This window comes from Aegilops tauschii, chromosome 3 (genome assembly GCF_002575655.3).
Source record: "Aegilops tauschii subsp. strangulata cultivar AL8/78 chromosome 3, Aet v6.0, whole genome shotgun sequence".
NCBI classification, from domain to species: domain Eukaryota; kingdom Viridiplantae; phylum Streptophyta; class Magnoliopsida; order Poales; family Poaceae; genus Aegilops; species Aegilops tauschii.
In genome coordinates this window covers 592697980-592718553 of record NC_053037.3, presented here as the reverse complement: position 1 = coordinate 592718553, position 20574 = coordinate 592697980, and the positions used below count along the sequence as shown (strand labels likewise).

Sequence of the window (20574 nt, the reverse complement as noted above, 5' to 3'; positions counted from 1 at the left end):
ACATGTCCTTCACATAGAAAACCTGCAGCACATCATTGGCTAGGATGAACGTTTCGTCTGTGTACCCAAGATTGTTCAGATCCACTATTGTCATTCCGTACTGTGGGTCTACCCCGCTGTAACGCCCACGATGCGGCTATATCTCCCACGTGTCGAGGCACGACTTAGATGCATAACCGCATTGTGGTTTTGTCGCAAGAAGGGTCATCTTCACACAATCCCATGTAATGAACAAGAATGGGATAAAGAGTTGGCTTACAATTGCCACTTCACACAATACATAAATAAATCATACATCAATCAGAGTACACACATAGGTCCGACTACGGAACCAAAAGAAAAGAAGACAACCCCAAATGCTAGATCCCTGATCGTCCCAACTGGGCTCCACTACTGATCAACAGGAAACGAAACATAGTAACGACCAAGGTCCTCGTCGAACTACCACTTGAGTTCGGTAGCATCACCTGCACTGGTCTCATCGGCACCTGCAACTGTTTTAGTAGAATCTGTGAGTCACGAGGACTCAGCAATTTCACACCCGCGAGATCAAGACTATTTAAGCTTATAGGAAAAGATGGGGTAATGAGGTGGAGCTGCAGCATGCACTAAGCATATATCGTGGCTAACATACGCAAATAAGAGCGAGAAGAGGAGCAACGCAACGGTCGCGAAGCTAGAAATGATCAAGAAGTGATCCTGAAACTACTTACGTTCATGCATAACCCGAACCGTGTTCACTTCCCGGACTCCGCTGAAAAGAGACCATCACGGTTACACACACGGTTGATGTATTTTAAACAAGTCAAGTGTCAAGTTCTCTACAATCGGACATTAACAAATTCCCATCTGCCTCATAACCGCGGGCACGGCTCTCGAAAGTTTATACCCTGCAGGGGTGTCCCAACTTAGCCCATTATAAGCTCTCACGGTCAACGAAGGATATTCCTTCTCCTGGGAAGACCCGATCAGTCTCGGAATCCCGGTTTACAAGACATTTCGACAATGGTAAAACAAGACCAACAAAGCCGCCCGAATGTGCCGACAAATCCCGATAGGAGCTGCACATATCTCGTTCTCAGGGCACACCGGATTGTCCAAGCTTCCGATAGGCGAGCCCAGAGTTGCCCCTGGTGGCCACCGGCGACTGACGGGTTGGACCAACACTCAGAGGAGCACTGGCCCGGGGGTTTAAAATAAAGATGACCCTTGAGTCTGCAGAATCCAAGGGAAAAAGGCTTAGGTAGGCAAATGGTAAAACCAAGGTTGGGCCTTGCTGGAGGAGTTTTATTCAAAGCGAACTGTCAAGGGGGTCCCATAAATCACCCAGCCGCGTAAGGAACGCAAAATCAAGGAACATAACACCGGTACGACGGAAACTAGGGCAGCAAGAGTGGAACAAAACACCAGGCATAAGGCCGAGCCTTCCACCGTTTACCAAGTATATAGATGCATTAATTTAAATAAGAGATATTGTGATATCCCAACATATCCATGTTCCAACAAGGAACAAACTTCATCTTCACCTGCAACTAAGAACGCTATAAGAGGGGCTGAGCAAAAGCAGTAACATAGCCAAACAACGGTTTGCTAGGAAAGGTGGGCTAGAGACTTGACATGGCAATATGGGAGGCATGATATAGCAAGTGGTAGGTAGCGCGGCATAGCAATAGAGCGAACAACTAGCAAGCAAAGATAGAAGTGATTTCAAGGGTATGGTCATCTCGCCTGAGATCCCGCTAGGAAGAAGAACGAGTCCATGAAGAAGACAAGCAGACGTAGTCGAACGAATCCTCACAACTCCGGAACGAAACCGAAGCTAACGAGAGAAGGAACCCGGAAAGAAACAAACAACATAGTAAACAACCATCACATGAACATGGCATGATGCAGAATCAAGTATGATGCATGTCCGATTTAATGAGGCATGGCATAGCAAAATGCACAAACAATACTACAAATTAAGTGGAGCTCAATATGCAACTCGTTGCATATTGACGAAACACCACATACGATTATTTAGTTCTCTCTCGGTTATGTACCCAACAATATTAAATGTTGTTAAACATGGCAAAAGGTGAAGCATAAGTAAACTATCTATTTAGGCAAGTTTAAATGAGGCCGGAACAACAAACAACAATTCCGGAAAATCCTCATATGCATATTTTGAATTTGCTACTGTTCTTCCCTAAACACAATTTGAATGTTGTTAAACATCAAAATAAAGTGCACCATGTTAAACTAGGCATTTTTCTACCCCATTTACATATAAAGTTTATTAAATTTGGAGCTACGGTTAATTAGTTATGAAATAAATCATTTTAGTATGTTATTTGAGCAAATTTAATCAAACAACATTTTAAACATTTCAAACATGGATGAAAGTGGCATAATGTGAAACTAGATGAAATCCTAAGCATTTTACATATATAAATTTTTACATATGATGCACCACTTGTGAGTTATTAAATGCATGAACTCTAGGGGTTTTTCTGCAAACTGTAATTCACTGGATAATTAGACAAATTTGCCGGACCGATAAAAAACCTAAACAGGCCGAAACTGGCTGGAGCAGGCCCAACAGAAGGGGAAAAAGGAGGCGCCGGGGGGTTTCTCACCATGGGCCATGGCCCGGGTCGGTGCAGAGGGAGGCCTGCAAGGGCACGCTGGGCCGCGGTCAACGGGCGAAGGCGAGATGAAGGGCGAGCTGGGCCTTGGCGCTTCTCCACGCTAGAGCCATATCGGGTCAACGACGGGGAGGCGCTCGTCCTGTCGCTCGAAGCAGAGGAAGCCAGCAGGCGCGGGACTTGCGGTCGAGACGAACAGGAGGGGCGGCGAGGACGACCTGCTGGTGCTGTTCACCGGCGGGACAACGGCGAGGGCGGAGCAAGGCGGCGGCGTGGGAAGCGAGATGGAGGTCGGGGACGGCTCGGTGTAGGGGCATGCTCCTGTGAACAAACGCAGAGAGCGACAGAGTTTAGAGAGGAGAGACAGCGAGAAGAAACAGAAGGAAAAGGCAAGGGCCAGGGGACAGCGTGATGGTTCGGTCGCCGGCGACGGCGGGCGCTGGTTTTCTCCAGCGGCGCGGGGTCCTGGAGGTGAGGCTCAGGCGACCTTAGAGCGAGGCAGAGGATGGGTCAACGCGCGACGGCGTGTCTTGTCGCTCGGTGCAGGGTGGAGCAGAGGGGCTCGAGGAGCAGCGACGGGCGCGCAGAGGAGGAGCGGTGCCGGGGCTTGCGAACTACTGCTGTTGCCGCGGCGATGACGCAGCGAGGCGAGGGAGGCGAGGTGACGAAGACCTTGGCGCGCCACGGCTCGAAGAAGGCCTCGCGGTGAAGAACTCCGGGAAGCAGTGCACGGGGCGACGACGAGCTCCCTCGGGAGGCTGATTTCCGTCCAGATAGAGTGATGGCAGGCAGCGGCAGGGACTTGGCGCGGGTCTTGGGGCTCCGGCGAGCTGAGGAGGTCCGGCAACGACGGGGATGGCCGGGACCCAACGGATCCGAGGCCAGGGCGGCTTCGGATGGAGACGAGACGGGCAGCGCTTGAAGCTTCGGCCATGGCTCCTGTGAAGGTTCAGAGAGAGGGAGAGAACTGCGTGAGGGAGAAAAACAGATGGAGGAAGGAGAAATAAGGGGAGGCGTGGTCTGGCCTGACGGAGGTGGTCGGAGGCTGCGGCGGTGGTTGGTTGGGTGGAGAAAACTATGAAGATTTTTGGATCGGTAGGAGATCCCGAGGAAGAAGGTAGGTAGGTGGCGGCGGGGAGGGGAATGGATGGGACATTGCTCCTAAAATTTAGGGTTAGGGTCTAGTTTATATAGCAAGGGGATTAGGGCAGGGTCTATCGGATCCCTGTGATCGTAATCGGACGGCTGAGAAAATATAGGTTAGGAAGTCCAATTAAAAGAACGGAGATGTTTTATAGATGTTTGGAGATAATCCGGACCCAACGGTCATGACAGAGCGGGTCGGGTTCGGGACAACTTCCGGGCGCACGTGAGGGGGTCAGTGCACTGTGCAGACAGGGTCAAATGGTCGGACAACAAAAGAACGGTTGGACTGAGAAAGGTCAATGGAGGCGAGGAGGGACGCGGCAACTGCGAGCGGATGCAAACTTTATGAAAACATGTAGATGCAATGCTCATGATGACATGATGAAATGCAACAAACAAATAAAACACACGACGGTCACGCAAAACATGGCAGGCGTCTGGAGCGTCGGTCTCGGGGCGTTACACCCGCCTCCTGACAGATTGACCCATTTGCACTTAAACAAAGGGACCTTAAAATCATGTCCGTAGTCAAGTTCCCATACACTAGTGGAATCTAGCATTTTGCCGTCCGCCAGCTGACGGCAATGAGCGCTTTGCCGTCCGCTTCCACAAAGCGGACGGTAAAGAAAGGGCAGACAACAAAAATGCTATTTGCCGTCAGCTGCTTCTTTGCCGTCGGCCAGCTGACGGCAAAGAGCTAGAAGGCAGACGGCAAAGGGCCAGCTTTTGCCGTCTGCTGGCGGATGGCAATGTTAGTCCTTTGCCGTCTGCTTGCGGACGGCAAAGAGGAGACGTGGGCCAGCCCTAACGGTGGCCCTCGTTGCCGTCTGCTAACAGACGGCAAAGAAGGCCCACTTAACGGGCCGAGTCGTCTCCCCCTCTCTCTTTCTCTCTCTTCCTCCCTCCCGTGCGCCCGCCTCTCTCCTCTGTCGCCACCGCCGGTCATCCCCGCCCCGTCGCCCCGCCGCCCCGCAGCGCCCCGTCGCCCCGCCGCGCCTCGTCGCCCTGCCGCGCCCCGTCGCCGGAGTGGCCTGCGCCAGGCCGCCCCGATGCCGGACCCCTCCCCGAGGTCCCTGCGCCGCCCCACCCTGCTGCCGTCCTCCTCCCCACGGCCCCTGCGCCGCCCCTCCCGCCGGAGCAAGAGGTAATTTTTTCTGTTTTTTCCAACTTTTTTGTTCTCTATTTTCTTGATTTGTTTTAGGTTAGTGCTAGGTTTAATAGGTGTAGTTTTGAGTTTTTAGGTTTAGGTTAGTGCTAGGTTTAGGTGTAGTTTTGAGTTCTTAGGTTTAGGTTAGTGCTAGGTTTAGGTGTAGGTTTTTCCTGTTTTGTTTTAGGTTAGTGCTAGGTTTAAGAAGAGGAAGAAGGAGAAGAAGAAGAAGAAGAAGAAGAAGAAGAAGAAGAAAAGGAAAAAAAAAGAGAAAGAAGAAGAAGAAGAAGAAGAAGAAGAAGAAGAAGAAGAAGAAAAAGAGGGTTCCTCGGTGTCGATGGTACCCTAAATAGCAAGTATCGTCAGTGCAAGGTACATGTGGCCGTCGGTGTCGAATACTACATCCACGTCCCACAAGTGACACAGGGGTCCTGCGTCCAGTAGCAACAGTTCTCGGTGTCGATGGCGGTCGAACACCATTGCAAATTTGTCTGGCAGCCTCAGAGATGACAATTGAAAGCTAAGTGTTGAAACTTGAAACACCCAAACAAACTCAAGTCGGTTTGGTTGTTTGAAATTTCAAAACTTGGCTTTAATCCTCATCGCAGAGGCTGCCAGACAAATTCGCCAAGGTGTTCGACCGTCATTGGCCACCAGAACTATTGTTGCGGGATGCCGGGCGTCAGCTTCACTTGTGGGATGTGGATCTAGTGTTCAACGCCGACCGCCTCATGTACCTTGCACCGATGGTAGTTGCTATTTAGTTTACCCGGGGACGAGCGGGTTAGAGGGTTCCTCGGTGTCGATGGTACTGTAAATAGCAAGTATCGCCAGTGCGAGGTACATGTGGCCGTCGGTGTCAAATACTTGCTATGTTACTCATCTTTCGATTTAAATATGCAGGTATTTCGTCGCTGCGAGGGTCTAGTGTTCGACGAGCTCCGCCCCTGCGTTCGTTGGTGAGCACAAATGACATCTCCTCCTCCCCCCTTCATTTGCTCTGTTCCGGTCTTTGTGCCAATGAAACTTGCTAGCTATAGGTGTCAATCATCAGTATGCGTAACCACTATGCGTCTCCCGTTCGAAAGGGTTTATCTATAAATATGCATGCATTTGCATATTTATAATCATGATTCTTTCGAATTGTCCAACGTTATTCATGGACAGCCCGAGTATGTGTAGATTGGGTTCGTTTTCCCATATGCTCAGCTCCGGATCCGATGCAGAATTTCGTCAGTGCCTCCCTATTGTTCTTCGGATACACATTCTCTCTGTTTATTGCCGAGACGTGTATCAGGAGAACAGCGGGGAGGTGCTGCCGAAATTTTGCATCGGATCCGGAGCAGAGCATGGGAAAACGAACCCGATCTACACATGCTCGGGTTGGATTAGGACCTATCTTTACCTATTAGCGTGTAGGTTGCATGGACGTAATAAAACTAACAAACTCCATTAACTGATGGATATGGTTTGCTTAATTATGTATATATTTCTTGTGTGTCCAGTAGGAAGTCAATATGAGTGATCATGCATGGATGTACATCAGTTACACTAGTCAGAAAGTTTGGACTGATGAATGGTTAACAAAAACCAAGGGGTTTGTTAAAGCCGCATTTGCAAATGGCCAGGAATTTAGCTGGTGCCCCTCTGCCCGTTGCGACAACTATAAAAAGAGGGACGAGCTTGAAATGAGTAAAGACCTGCAGAAGTTTGGTTTTACACCTGGTTACACCGGTCTGGACATTACATGGTGAGTCTGCCCAACATGCCAGAGCCGAGGTTCGTCGTCACACCGACGAGCATGGTACCGGGACCGCTGACATGGTGCAAGACTTTGATGATGCTTGGGACTCGGACGAGGAGATGGAGGAATCTGCAAAGGCCTTCACTGAAATGTTGGAGTCCTCAAAACGTCCTCTCCACGAGCACACTGAGCTTTGTCAGCTGGATGCCATCTCACAAATAATGGCTTTGAAGGCTCAATTCAACTTGGGCAGAGAATGCTACGACGCGATGATGACAGTATTCAGACGATTTCTACCCAAAGGCCATGTGCTACCTCCAAACCTGTACTAGTCAGACAAAATCCTCCGTGCTCTTAAGATGCCCTATGAGAAGATACATGCCTATGAGAAAGCATGTGTCTTATTTAGGCTTCAGTATGAGGACTTGTACTATTGTCCCATTTGCAATTCTTCCAGGTATGTTGTGGTAGACAACGGTATGGGTGAGAAGACGCAGACCAAAATACCCGTTAATGTTCTTCGGTATATGCCAATCGTACCAAGACTTCAACGTCTTTTCATGGTCGAAGAGACGGCCAGACAGATGACATGGCACAAAATGGGCAAAAGAACCGAACTAGAAGCAGATGGGAATGTGATGATGGTGCACACATTGGATGGTGAAGCGTGGAAGCGCTTTGATGCATTACATAAGGAAAAAAGGCAGATCCAAGGCATCATCGAGTCGCCATCAGCACAGATGGGTTCAGTGTGTTTGGTCAGATGGCAGCCCCATACAACTGTTGGCCCGTGTTTGTCATTCCACTCAATCTCCCCCCGGGCAGATTATGCAAAGAAAGAATATTTTCCTGACGTTGATAATTCCAGGGCCCAACTATCGGGGAAGAATATGAATGTGTACATGCAGCCGCTTAAGGACGAATTGCAAGAAGCTTGGGATAATGGGTTCAAGACATACAACGCCTTTAGGAAAACAGAACTTCAAAATGCGTGCCTGGTACATGTACTCGACGCATGACTTGCCGGCGTATGCGCTATTCATTGGCTGGTGTCTGCATGGAAGGTTCCCATGCCCCACATGCAAGGGAGCTCTTGAGTTTCGTTGGCTGACGGCAGGGCGCAAGTATAGTTGCTTCGACTTGCGTAGACCGTTTCTACATCCTGGCCATAAGTTCAGGAAAGACAAGAAGAACTTCATCAAAGGTAGAGTTGTCAAACACTCTGCACCACATGCGTTGACAGGCCAACAGACCCTAGATCAGTTAAATGCTCTCGAGCCAGATCCAGAGCGTCTAGGGTATTTCAAGGGGTATAATAAGGAACACGCCTGGACTCACAAGACATGCTTCTGGGATCTGCCTTACTTCAAAGACCTCCTTTGCCCACACAACATCAACGTGATGCACACTGAAAAGAATATCGCCGAAGCCAGTTTTGGTACATTGTTCGGCATAGAGGGGAAATCAAAGGATAATACTAAGGCTAGAGTCGATCAAGAGAAGCTATGTGATAGACTGTTACAAAACATGAAAGAACCGAAAGGAAAGGGGATCAACTGGACGAAGCGAAAGGGATGGTTCAATCTTGGAAGGCCAGCTATGAAGGAAATTATTTTGTGGGTCAAAATGCAGTTGATGTTCCCCGATGGGTATGCAGCAAATCTAAAGAGGGGAGCGAGTCTTCAAAAATTGAAAATATTTGGTCTAAAAAGTCATGATTGGTACATATGGATTGAGCGGATAATGCCGGTGATGTTGCGTGGCTTCATCCCTGAGGATGAATGGCTAGTACTGGAAGAGCTGAGCTATTTCTTCCGTGTTCTTTGTGCGAAAGAACTATCGCCTGGCCTCCTAGAAGAAATGGAACAGTTGGCGAGGAGTTGATCTGCAAGTTAGAGAAGATCTTTCCGCCAAGCTTCTTTAATCCAATGCAACACTTGATTTTGCATCTCCTGACCGAGGCACGATTGGGGGGGGCCCGTGCAAAATCGTTGGTGCTACTCAACTGAGAGGATGCAGAACACGCTTCGAGCAAAATGTAAAAATAAACGTAGAATAGAAGCATCGATGGCGGAGGCATTCATCACTGAGGAGGCGGCAAACTTCGTGACAGCATACTACGAAGCCAAAAATCATCATTTGAATAATCCGAAGCCTCGGTACAATGCTGACGAACCTCCAAAGGGTCAATCCAACATCAGCCTGTTCAAAGGGAATCTCGCACCAGCCGGTGGTTGGAAACCAGTAACGTTGGATGTTGAAGAATGGTGGACCATTTTGCTGTATCTCTTCAACAACCTAACAGAAGTGCGGCCATACATCGAGTATGATCTCGGTACATTGTTTCACAACTTCTAATTCCTTTGAACTTCTCTTATTCCTGGATATTTGATGCAGTCGATACATCGCCATATTCTCGTATGGAGCGGTGATCCAAAAGGATTCCGTCGAAGAGTATGAGCTTCTGGCAAAACAAGGAGCCGAATTTCCCGGTTTCATCTCTTGGTTAAAAAAGGGTAATTTCCATTAGACCCTTTCTTTTCTTTGGCTAATTTGCGACTAATGCAAAAATTCTTTCGTATTAAACTTGTAGGCTAATTCAGAGATTATGGATGCCGAATTGAGACAAGTAGCTAATGGTTTTGACTATAAGGTCCGTTCATTTGACAAATACGACATTAACGGGTATCACTTTCGTACCTATGGCAAAGAGCTATCTATGGCCGACTGAAAGTGTACAAATTGTTGTGTCTTTGCAATCGGCGAAGGAGGTATCGAGTATTATGGAAGAGTTGAAGCAATTTATGAACTTGAATTCTATGGTGAAAACCCACCAAACGTCGTAGTCTTCAGATGTTATTGGTTCCAGCCGAGGGAGACTAGAAGGACTCATGAACAAATAGGGCTAGTCGAAATCAAACAAAGCACCCGTTTGGATGTTCTCGATGTCTATATTACGGCACAACAGGCAACCCAAGTTTTCTATCTACCGTGGGCCTGTCAAAGTGATCCAAATCTCAGTGGTTGGGACGTCGTTTATGAAGTGTCGCCACGTGTTAGACCACCTCCCCCCAATGAAAAGGATTATGAACCTCACATTAACCAAGACACATATGACGAAGGAGAATTCTTCCAAGAAACACGTGTTTCCAAAAAACGTTTCAAGATCCGCTCTACTCCACCCCAGAACATTGAAGTAGACAATGATAGTGAATCCGACTTCACCCCTGAGCCGAAACAAGAAGAGCTGGAAGAAGAAGAAGTTACTGCTGCAGATGACCTGTCAATGCTTGAACGATTACGTAAAGGTGGCCTTCCACATGATGATGCATTTATTAATGATGATGATGAACACGTCATTACCGATAGTGATGATGATGCTTTTATTAATGATGATGACGAGCACGTCATTACCGATAATGATTATTAGGTATTCAAATTTTTATGTTGTACTTGATTTATATAGTTATTTGTATGATTGTATGATTTATATAGTTGGTATTTATAATTTTCTTACTTTGTATGATTGTTTCTTATATATAGTGCCATGGTCTTGATTTCCGTCCCGGTCGGCCCTCGCCCGCTTTATGATTCGTATGTGGTAAATTCTCTTTCATAACTATTTGTTGCATTTCGCAGTTATGACAATTATGGCCATCAAGTTGACATAGAGATATTTTAATCTAGGAGGTATGTGAACCGGAATTTGAAACGGACACTCTTGTCGAGAAGTTAAATTTAGTTGAAAAAGAAAATGAGTATTTGAAAGAAAAAATTAAAAGAATTGAAGAAGAGAAGATGACATTGGAGTTGTATGTTGCCGATGCCATCGATGATCACAAGATGAAGATGAATGCAATGCGCTTGAAGATGGATGCAATGCGCCTGAAGCTTAAGAAGATTAGAAAATATGCCATTGATAATGAGGCTTGGTATCATTATGCCGTTCGATCAATTGTTACCTTAGTTGCGATCTTCATCACATTTGTGGTGACGAGGGTAAGTTTCTCTAGTGTTTTGCTTTCCAAATGGATACTTAGCTTATTTTCCTCCTAAATGGCATAATTACCTAAGTTAGATAAAAAATAAGCTATACTTAGCTTATTCAGTTCATTTATGACATACTTAGGTAAAAAATGCCATGATAATCTTGGTTAGCTCCAAAATGATATAGACTTAGCTTATTTTCCTCGAAAATGACATAATAACCTTACTAAGCTCCAAAATGACCTATTTACCTACCTTAGCTCTAAAATGACCTACACTTAGCATTTTTACCTAGCTTAGCAATAAAATGAAATTTTTACCTACCTTAGTTAGAAGAAGAAGATAAAGAAGAGGAGAGGAGAAAAATAAAGAGAATAAAAAAAATCTTCTTCTTCTTCTTCTTCTAACTAGTCTTCTTCTTCTTCTTCTTCCTCTTCTTCTTCTTCTTCTTCCTCTTCTTCTTCTTCTTCTTCTTCTTCTTCTTCTAACTAGTCTTCTTCTTCTTCTTCTTCTTCTTCTTCTTTTTCTTCTTCTTCTTCTTCTTCTTCTTCTTCTTCTTCTTCTTCTAACTAGTCTTCTTCTTCTTCTTCTTCTAACTTTCATCTTTCCCAATTTGCAGATTTGCTTTACATGAGGAAGTTTGGATTCATGGAGTGTAGTATTCTTCTGGTGCTTCCTTGTTGTTTATGAAAACTTGTTTGGATATGTATGTCTATATGGATGTGTTGTTGGAAACTTGTTTCTGGTTATGTATATATGGATATGTTGGACTTTGTTGAACTATGTTGTTGGATTGGATGAAATATATTGTTGGACATGCTGTTGGATATGTTGGATATGTATGCATGTATATCTGTGTTTGAAACCAAGTCTAATTAATGGGATTTACATAAAAACAGGGGATATATATGTAGTGACCAGACCTCAAACAGTCTAGTCTCCGTGCATTAGTGTCATCCCTGGATCGGTAATGCTGACACGCACAGTACTTTGAAGGATTTATAACAGAGTAGCAATCACACACTTATTACATCGAATAGTTCAAGAGAACTCAATACAAATAAATATGGCTGAAGGCCATCTAAAAACGATAACAGCGGAAGGCTTGGAAGATAAAGTGAGTCCATCAACTCCAATGGCATCACTGAGTATAAGACCACGACCTAAGGCTCCTTACTCGTCATTTGAAAAGTCTGCAACATGATACGTTGCAGCCCGAAAACGGGTCAGCACATGGAATATGCTGGCAAAGTAACACATAGAGAGTAATGAACAGAATAATGCTATCACTACATGCATATTTGGCTGGTGGAAAGCTCTATGGTTACAGTTTTGCGAAAAGCCAATTTTTCCCTACCACAAAGGAATAAATTTTATCTAACTATCATGATGGTTGTTAAACATTGAGAAGGTACCTCCAACTCAATCCCAATTAAGAATGTGATTAAGCCAATCAAATTAAATTAAGTAGCATGATGATGAGATTCACATGATAATCCAAGAACTAGATACTCAAGACGTCCATAACCGGGGACATGGCTAACCTAAGTCAAATTTTACAGTAGCAAAAACTTGTTTGAGTTGGTTAAACAGAAAGAGGGTTTCGAGCTGAAACTCTAGGCGCTTGAATCGCCTGATTCCGATAAACGAGCGAAAAGTTATACTGAAACGAAAATCGGATCAGAAATCGCGATCGAAAATAATCGCGGAAATCCGAGATAAAGAAAAACTGACGAACAGGCTAACGAACGAACGTTCGCTGTCTGCGGTTAAACGACGAAAACCGTTCGTTAAAACGAACGTAAGAACGAACGTCCGCAAAATAAATAAACAAAAAAAATAAACCGAACCGTTCTAAACAAAACCGAAACTAGGGTTTACGAAATAAAACCGATCGGTTTTATAAAAAAACCTGCGGCTACCTCTAACTCCGGCGAACGGCTCCGGCGGCGGTGGTTGGCAGCGACGGGCGGCGGGGCTGCGCGGGCGGCGGGGCGGCGCGGATGGCGGCGCGGGCGGCGTTGCGGCGCGGATCCCGAGGCGGCGGTGGATCGGCTAGGGTTTCAGGTGGGCTGGCGGCGCTGGGGATCGGGGTCTCGGGCTTTTAAAGGCCGTCCCAAAGAGTCCCGCTCAGGTACGGCACGGAGTCGGTTGATTTTTTTTAAATAATTCGGACGTGCAGAAAAAGTACGAAAAGAAAAAATAAACTGACTCCAAAAATCCCGAAATAAATTTTCCCCGTCCTCTAAAAATAATTAGGATAAGATGAACATTTATTTGGGCCTAAAATGCAATTTTGAAAAACGCGTATTTTTCCTAATTCAAATAAAATCAAATAAAATCCAAATAAAATCAAATATTTGTTTTTAATATTTTTCCTCCAATATTTCATTATTTGTGGAGAAGTCATATTATCTCCTCTCATATCTTTTGATATGAAATATTTTCGGAGAGAAAAATAATTAAAACAAATGATCCCATTTTCAAAATTTGAGAAAACCCAAATATGAAAATAACGAAATCCCCAACTCTCTCCGTGGGTCCTTGAGTTGCGTAGAATTTCTAGGATCGCAAAACAAAATGCAATAAAATATGATATGCAAGAATGATCTATGTATAACATTCCAAATTGGAAATTTGGGATTTTACAAACCTACCCCGCTTAAGATGAATCTCGCCCTCGAGATTCGGGTTGGCTAGAAAATAGGTGAGACTGGTCCTTCCGTAGATCTTCCTCTCGCTCCCAGATGGCTTCCTCCTCGGTATGGTGACTCCACTGAACTTTGCAAAACTTGATAACCTTGCCGCGGGTGACTCGGCTGGCATATTCGAGAATCTTGACTGGTTTCTCCTCATAGGTCAAATCACTATCCAGCTGAATCGCTTTCAGTGGCACTGTATCTCTCAGTGGTATCTTAGCCATCTCTGCGTGGCACGTCTTCAGCTGAGAAACATGGAACACATCGTGAACTCCCGACAATCCTCCGGGCAATTCCAACTTGTAAGCAACTTCACCCATCCGCTCCAAAACTTTGTATGGTCCTACAAAACGTGGCGCTAACTTTCCCTTAACCCCAAAGCGCTTCACTCCTCTAAGTGGTGATACTCGAAGATAAACTCTGTCTCCGACTTCGTAAACTTTCTCCTTGCGTTTAGAATCCGCATAACTCTTCTGCCTGGACTGGGCTACCTTGAGCCTATCGCGAATCAACTTCACTTTCTGTTCAGACTCTTTAATCAAATCTGGTCCAAACAACTGGCGGTGTCCAACTTCTTCCCACAACAATGGTGTCCTGCACCTCCTTCCGTACAGAGCTTCGAAAGGGGCCATCTTCAAACTGGATTGATAACTGTTGTTATAAGAGAACTCTGCATATGGCAAATTGTCATCCCAACTAGATCCATAATCTAGCGCACAAGCTCTCAGCATGTCCTCCAAAATCTGATTGACTCTCTCGGTCTGTCCGTCTGTCTGTGGATGAAAGGCTGTACTGAACTCTAGCCTGGTACCCAAAGTCTCGTGCAACTGATTCCAAAACATTGAAGTAAACTGGGTTCCCCTATCTGATACAATGGTCCTCGGAACTCCATGCAGACATACGATCCTGGTCATGTATATCTTTGCCAACTTAGCACTTGTATAAGTGGTCTTTACTGGGATGAAATGAGCTACCTTCGTCAAACGATCGACTACAACCCATATTGAGTCATAGCCTGAACGAGTCCTGGGCAATCCTGTGATAAAATCCATGCCTAGCTTATCCCACTTCCATTCGGGTATCGGTAATGGTTGTAACAATCCTGCTGGCTTCTGATGCTCTGCCTTTACTCTCTGACATACATCACGAACTGCTACATACTCCGCAATATCCTTCTTCATTCCGGTCCACCAGTAACTGTCCTTTAAATCCAGGTACATCTTGGTATTTCCTGGGTGAATCGAATATGGTGAATCATGGTCCTCTTGCAAGATCAACTTCCTGATCTCTGGATCATTGGGCACATAAATGCGGTCCTCAAACCATAAGGTATCGTGCTCATCCTCACGAAATCCCTTGGCTTTTCCTTTACTCATCCTTTCCTTTATCTCAGCAATTTCCTTGTCTGTCTTCTGGGCTTCTCTGATCTTATCCATCAAAGTAGACTGAATCTCCAATTCTGCTACATAGCCTCTCGAAACTATTTCCAAACATAGTTCACGAAGATCCTCTGCTAACTTCTTCGGTAACTCTCCGGTCATGAGTGTGTTGACATGGCTCTTGCGGCTCAACGCATCGGCTACTACGTTAGCCTTCCCCGGGTGATAATGCAATCTCATATCATAATCCTTAATGAGCTCCAACCATCTCCTGTGCCTGAGATTCAACTCCTTCTGTGTGAAAATGTACTTCAAACTCTTGTGATCCGTGTACACCTCACAAGGGTTTCCGATGAGAATATGTCTCCACGTCTTCAACGCATGCACTACGGCTGCTAACTCCAAATCATGTGTAGCATAATTCAACTCATGGGGTTTAAGCTGTCGTGAGGCATATGAAACAACTCTTCCCTCCTGCATTAGCACTGCTCCAAGTCCTCGACGAGAAGCGTCACAATATACTTCATAATCCTTGCGTTGATCTGGCAAAATCAACACTAGCGCTGTAACCAAACGTTTCTTCAACTCCTGGAAACTAGCCTCACATTCCTTAGTCCAATTGAATTTGGTGTCCTTCTTCAACAACTCCGTCATAGGCTTTGCAGTCTTCGAGAAATTCTCGATGAATCTCCGGTAATATCCTGCGAGTCCCAGAAAACTCTGGATTTCTCCAACTGTCGTGGGTGACTCCCAATTTGTCACAGTGTTAACCTTGGTGGGATCTACTGCTATTCCTTCTCCGGATATAACATGTCGAAGGAATCCAACTTCCTTTAACCAAAACTCGCACTTGCTGAACTTGGCATATAACTGATGTTCTCTGAGCTTTCCAAGTACCAAACACAAATGCTCCTTATGCCCTTCTTCATTCTTCGAATAGACCAGAATATCATCAATGAACACTACGACGAAATTATCCAAAAACTCCACAAACACTTTGTTCATCATGTTCATGAAATAGGCGGGTGCGTTAGTCAGGCCAAATGACATAACGGTGTACTCATGTAGCCCATACCTTGTGGTAAAAGCTGTCTTGGGTATATCCTGCTCTCGAATCTTCAACTGGTGGTATCCTGATCGCAAATCAATCTTGGAAAATACTTTAGCTCATTGTAGTCGGTCAAACAGATCATTGATCATCGGCAGTGGGTACTTGTTCTTGATTGTTACTTCATTCTATCCACGATAATCAACAACCATCCTCAACGATCCATCTTTCTTCTCCACTAGAAGTACTAGTGATCCCCAAGGTGACGAACTTGGGCGAATATATCCTTTATCCAGGAACTCCTTATTCTGCTTCTTAATTTCTTCCAAATCCTTAGCGGGCATCCTGTACGGTCTCTTAGATATTGGCCAGTGCCTGGCAAAAGCTCAATCAAAAACTCAATGTCTCTATCCGGTGGCATACCTGGCAACTCCTCTGGAAATACGTCAGGGAAATCCTTCACCACTGGTACTTCCTCCTGTACAACTCCTGATAAGGAATTTACTCGAGTCCTCTTCGGCACATGCCGGGATACATACTTAATCCTTCTTCCTTCTGGGGTAGTAAGCAAAATCGTTTTACTGGCGCAATTGATGTTTCCTCCATACATCGATAGCCAATCCATTCCCAAAATGACATCCAAACCTTGTGACTCCAAAACTATTAGGTCTGAGGGGAAACCATGCCTACCTATGGCCAATGGCATCTGAAAACATCCTAGGCTTGCCATATACTCTGCTCCTGGCGAGCTTACTAACATAGGTGTTCTGAGAACTTTGGTGGGCAACTTAAACTTATCCACAAATCCCCATGATATGTATGAATGCGATGCACCAGTATCAAAAAGAACGATTGCAGTAAATGACTTAACCAAAAACTTACCTATTATTGCATCAGGCTGTGCTTCAACCTCCTCCACATTAACGTGGTTCACCTGTCCCCTGTTGAAAGGGTTCGGCTTCTTCCCCGAGCTTCCATTGCCATTTCCGTTCTTAGATTCCAGACATTCAGTTGCATAATGTCCAGTCTTCTGGCACTTGAAACAAGTAACGCGGCTTAGATCACTCTTGGCTGGGGTTGATGGGTCGGTACGGTTCTGTCCATTGCTTCCTCCGTTTCCATTGCCATTCTTGGGGCCACTATGATTGTGCGAACTCCCTCCATTGTGATTGTGACCTCCATGGTTATGCTGAATGTGTCCACCCGAGTTCGTGGTAAAACGAGGCTTCTTGTGAGCTCCTGTAATGTACTTTCCTTGTCCGTACTTCCTCTTACGGCTCTCAATCTGCTGCTGCTTCCCTTCAATCATGAGAGCTCTATCTACCAACTCTTGGTAGTTGTTAAAAGTTGCCACCATCAACTGCATGCTCAGCTCATCATTCAGTCTTTCCAGAAACTTCTCCTGCTTAGCTGCATCCGTAGCAACGTCATCTGGGGCATAACGTGCTAACTTACTAAAATCCTCCACGCACTGGCCAACGGTACATCCTCCTTGGCGTAAGTTGCGAAACTCACGCTTCTTCATGGCCATAGCTCCTGCTAAAACATGGGCAGTATGGAAAGCTTGCTGAAACCGGTCTCATGTGACAGTGTCAATGGGGTGAGTGGCTGTATAATTCTCCCACCATGATGCTGCGGGTCCATCGAGCTGATGTGCGGCAAAACGCACTCTCTCCGCATCTGTGCATCCTGCAGTGGTCAGCTCCCTTCCAACCTTGCGGAGCCAATCATCTGCCACAATCAGCTCGGTGCTACTGGAGAACACCGCGGATTCAGCCTAAGAAAATGGGCTAAGTGATCAACAGGTGGTGGTGGTGGTGGGTTGTTGTTGTTGTCGTTGCCTTGGTTCTGAACTAGCACTTGCATCAGGGCATTCTTCTACTGAATCAACTGAGTGATCTCCGGTGGGAAAACAAATCCGGTGTCGCGTCTCGGAGGCATCTGATGGTTTAGAAAAGATGAGAAAATAGGATAGAATGAGGTCTAAAGGGAAAACACTACCCATATGCACATGAGACAAGCACAATCATATCACATCAATCAATTCAAACAAGGCATACAATCGATCTAACTGTCGTTACAAAGTGCTTGAACTATACTATATTCATGGTGGAATACTACTACTAATTTGGTGGTCTACTAGAAAAATTGCTCAGTAAAAGACTCCATGATATCTACTCCGGCTTCATCCTCCCAATCATCATCACTGGGGTCCGAGTCAGTGTCATCGATGATGATGTAGTTCTCCGGGCAAGTAGAATCGTCATCATCTCCTCCTGGTGCGGGGTCTCCCATGAAAACTCCTAGCTTCTGTGTCAGGTCGCCATTCTTCTCCACTAGTGCGACGATTTCCTCCATATAATCCTTGCGTGTAGCCTTGAGTTCTTCCTCCAGTTCCATGATCCTAGTCTTTGCCTTCTTCAGTTCTATCATGTCTTCGCACATCTGGTTCTCCTGGCGACGAATGTGCTGGTTTAACTCCTGAATGAAAGCTGCAATAGATCTATCCTTCCTGGTGCTGATCATCTCCCATTGGTCGTCTCGGCGCCCACAAATCTGATAGATAGTATCCTTGAGATCATTGTGGTACACTTCTCCAATGCGTCCCATGGTGATGTGTGCTGCCATGCTCTTTCCTAGACTCCAAGTTGGTGCATCAAAGGAAAACTCTATGGGCTCAGTGACTGGCGTGAACGTCCTTCCCGGAACTTGAACTTGAATCATCCAGCGCTCCTCTTCTGGTAGTGTGGCGTTGTAGGTTCCGGTGAAGCTTGGTATTCCGATGTTCAGGTACTTAGTAACTTCCTTCAAGTGTCGTCCAAAAGGTGTATCCTCATCTGGTTGCGCGAACTTGTTCCTTGCATCCGCCATCCTAAAAGAGTGGAAGAAAGGAGAGGAGTCAGAAATGAGAAGAGAGTAGTGATCTAGGGCTTTAGCTTAGTGGTCGTGTCCTACAGTCAGCGTGTGCTCTGATACCATCTTTGTAGCGACCAGACCTCAAACAGTCCAGTCTCCGTGCATCAGTGTCATCCCTGGATCGGTAATGCTGACACGCACAGTACTTTGAAGGATTTATAACAGAGTAGCAATCACACACTTATTACATCGATTAGTTCAAGAGAACTCAATACAAATAAATATAGCTTAAGGCCATCTAAAAACGATAACAGCGGAAGGCTTGGAAGATAAAGTGAGTCCATCAACTCCAACGGCATCACTGAGTATAAGACCACGACCTAAGGCTCCTTACTCGTCCTCTGAAAAGTCTGCAACATGATACGTTGCAGCCCGAAAACGGGTCAGCACATGGAATATGCTGGCAAAGTAACACATAGAGAGTAATGAACAGAATAATGCTATCACTACATGCATATTTGGCTGGTGGAAAGCTCTATGGTTACAGTTTTGCGAAAAGCCATTTTTTCCCTACCACAAAGGAATAAATTTTATTTAACTATCATGGTGGTTGTTAAAGATTGAGAAGGTACCTCCAACTCAATCCCAATTAAGAACGTGATTAACCCAATCAAATTAAATTAAGAAACATGATGATGAGATTCACATGATAATCCAAGAACTAGATACTCAAGATGTCCATAACCGGGGACACGGCTAATCATGATTAGTTTGTACACTCTGCAGATGTTTGTGCACTTTTCCCCACAAGACTCGATCGCCTCCGCTTGATTTCTCGCACTACATGGTGTTTGAGAAACGGATGACCGAGACACAGTCTTTCAGAAACACTACTCTTTACTCCGGGTGGACAGTTACACCTACTTTCCCCTACATCTGCTAGCCCACCTCTTCAAGAGATCATGTAACCTACTCAACTATGCTAGAGCCCATAATAGCTTGTGGCTGCACACGGAAGTTTCTAGCATGAATAATCTCATGATCCCTTTGAGCCTGGGTGGCGGTCCATAGGATGATCACACGGGTACTCCGGGATATCCAAAAATACAGGCAACACTGGGTTCTCCAGGTGCCTCAATCCACCCAGATGTAAATTAAAGTAGCCACCTTAAGTTGATCCATTAATTAACAATCTCACATCTGTCATGAAATACACTCAAACCCAATCCACGTCTACGAGCCTAGCATAGCAATATAAGCAAACGTAGAAGTAACTCCCAAAGGTTTGATAGTAAACAGGGCAATAGGTACTACCTCATCTACTTCCCAAAACCCACATATTAATCAGATCCTAATCATGCAATAGTTTGAGGATTGATCTAATGCAATAAAACTGGGTGGTAAAGAGGTATGATCAAAGTGTTACTTGCCTTGCTGATGATCCGTGAAACCTAGAGACTCGTAGTAGCACGCTTCGCACTCCGGGTACTCTATCGCAAACAAACAATACATACATAAACAATCAAGCAAGGGTGCATGAATAAAACTCAAAATAAGAGATCTAACCAGAAACTTCAACTTAGGAACTCCGGTTTGCAAAAAGAATCAAATCGAACGAAGCAACGAAACTCAAACGGCGAAAGAAACAAGCTTCGTTTACTAATCTAGACCTAAGTCAAATTTTACAATAGCAAAAACTTGTTTGAGTTGGTTAAACAGAAAGAGGGTTTCGAGATGAAACTCTAGGCGCTTGAATCGCCTGATTCCGATAAACGAGCGAAAAGTTAAACTGAAACGAAAATCGGATCAGAAATCACGATCGAAAATAATCGCGGAAATCCGAGAAAAAGAAAAAATAACGAACAACCTAAAGAACAAACGTTCGTTGTCTACGGTTAAACGACGAAAACCGTTCGTTAAAACGAACGTACGGACGAACGT

The 20574-nt window shown here is 45.4% G+C and overlaps 1 long non-coding RNA gene across 1 annotated transcript; it reads right to left on the bottom strand.

The window, feature by feature from the left end:
* Positions 1 to 209: 209 nt before the first annotated feature.
* Positions 210 to 3775, bottom strand: LOC141042535 (uncharacterized). The gene is made up of 3 exons (XR_012205702.1): positions 2619 to 3775; positions 1729 to 1819; positions 210 to 494 (listed from the first exon to the last, which is right to left on the bottom strand). It is a non-coding gene; the product is annotated as an uncharacterized lncRNA (long non-coding RNA).
* Between the last annotated feature and the right edge of the window lie 16799 nt (positions 3776 to 20574).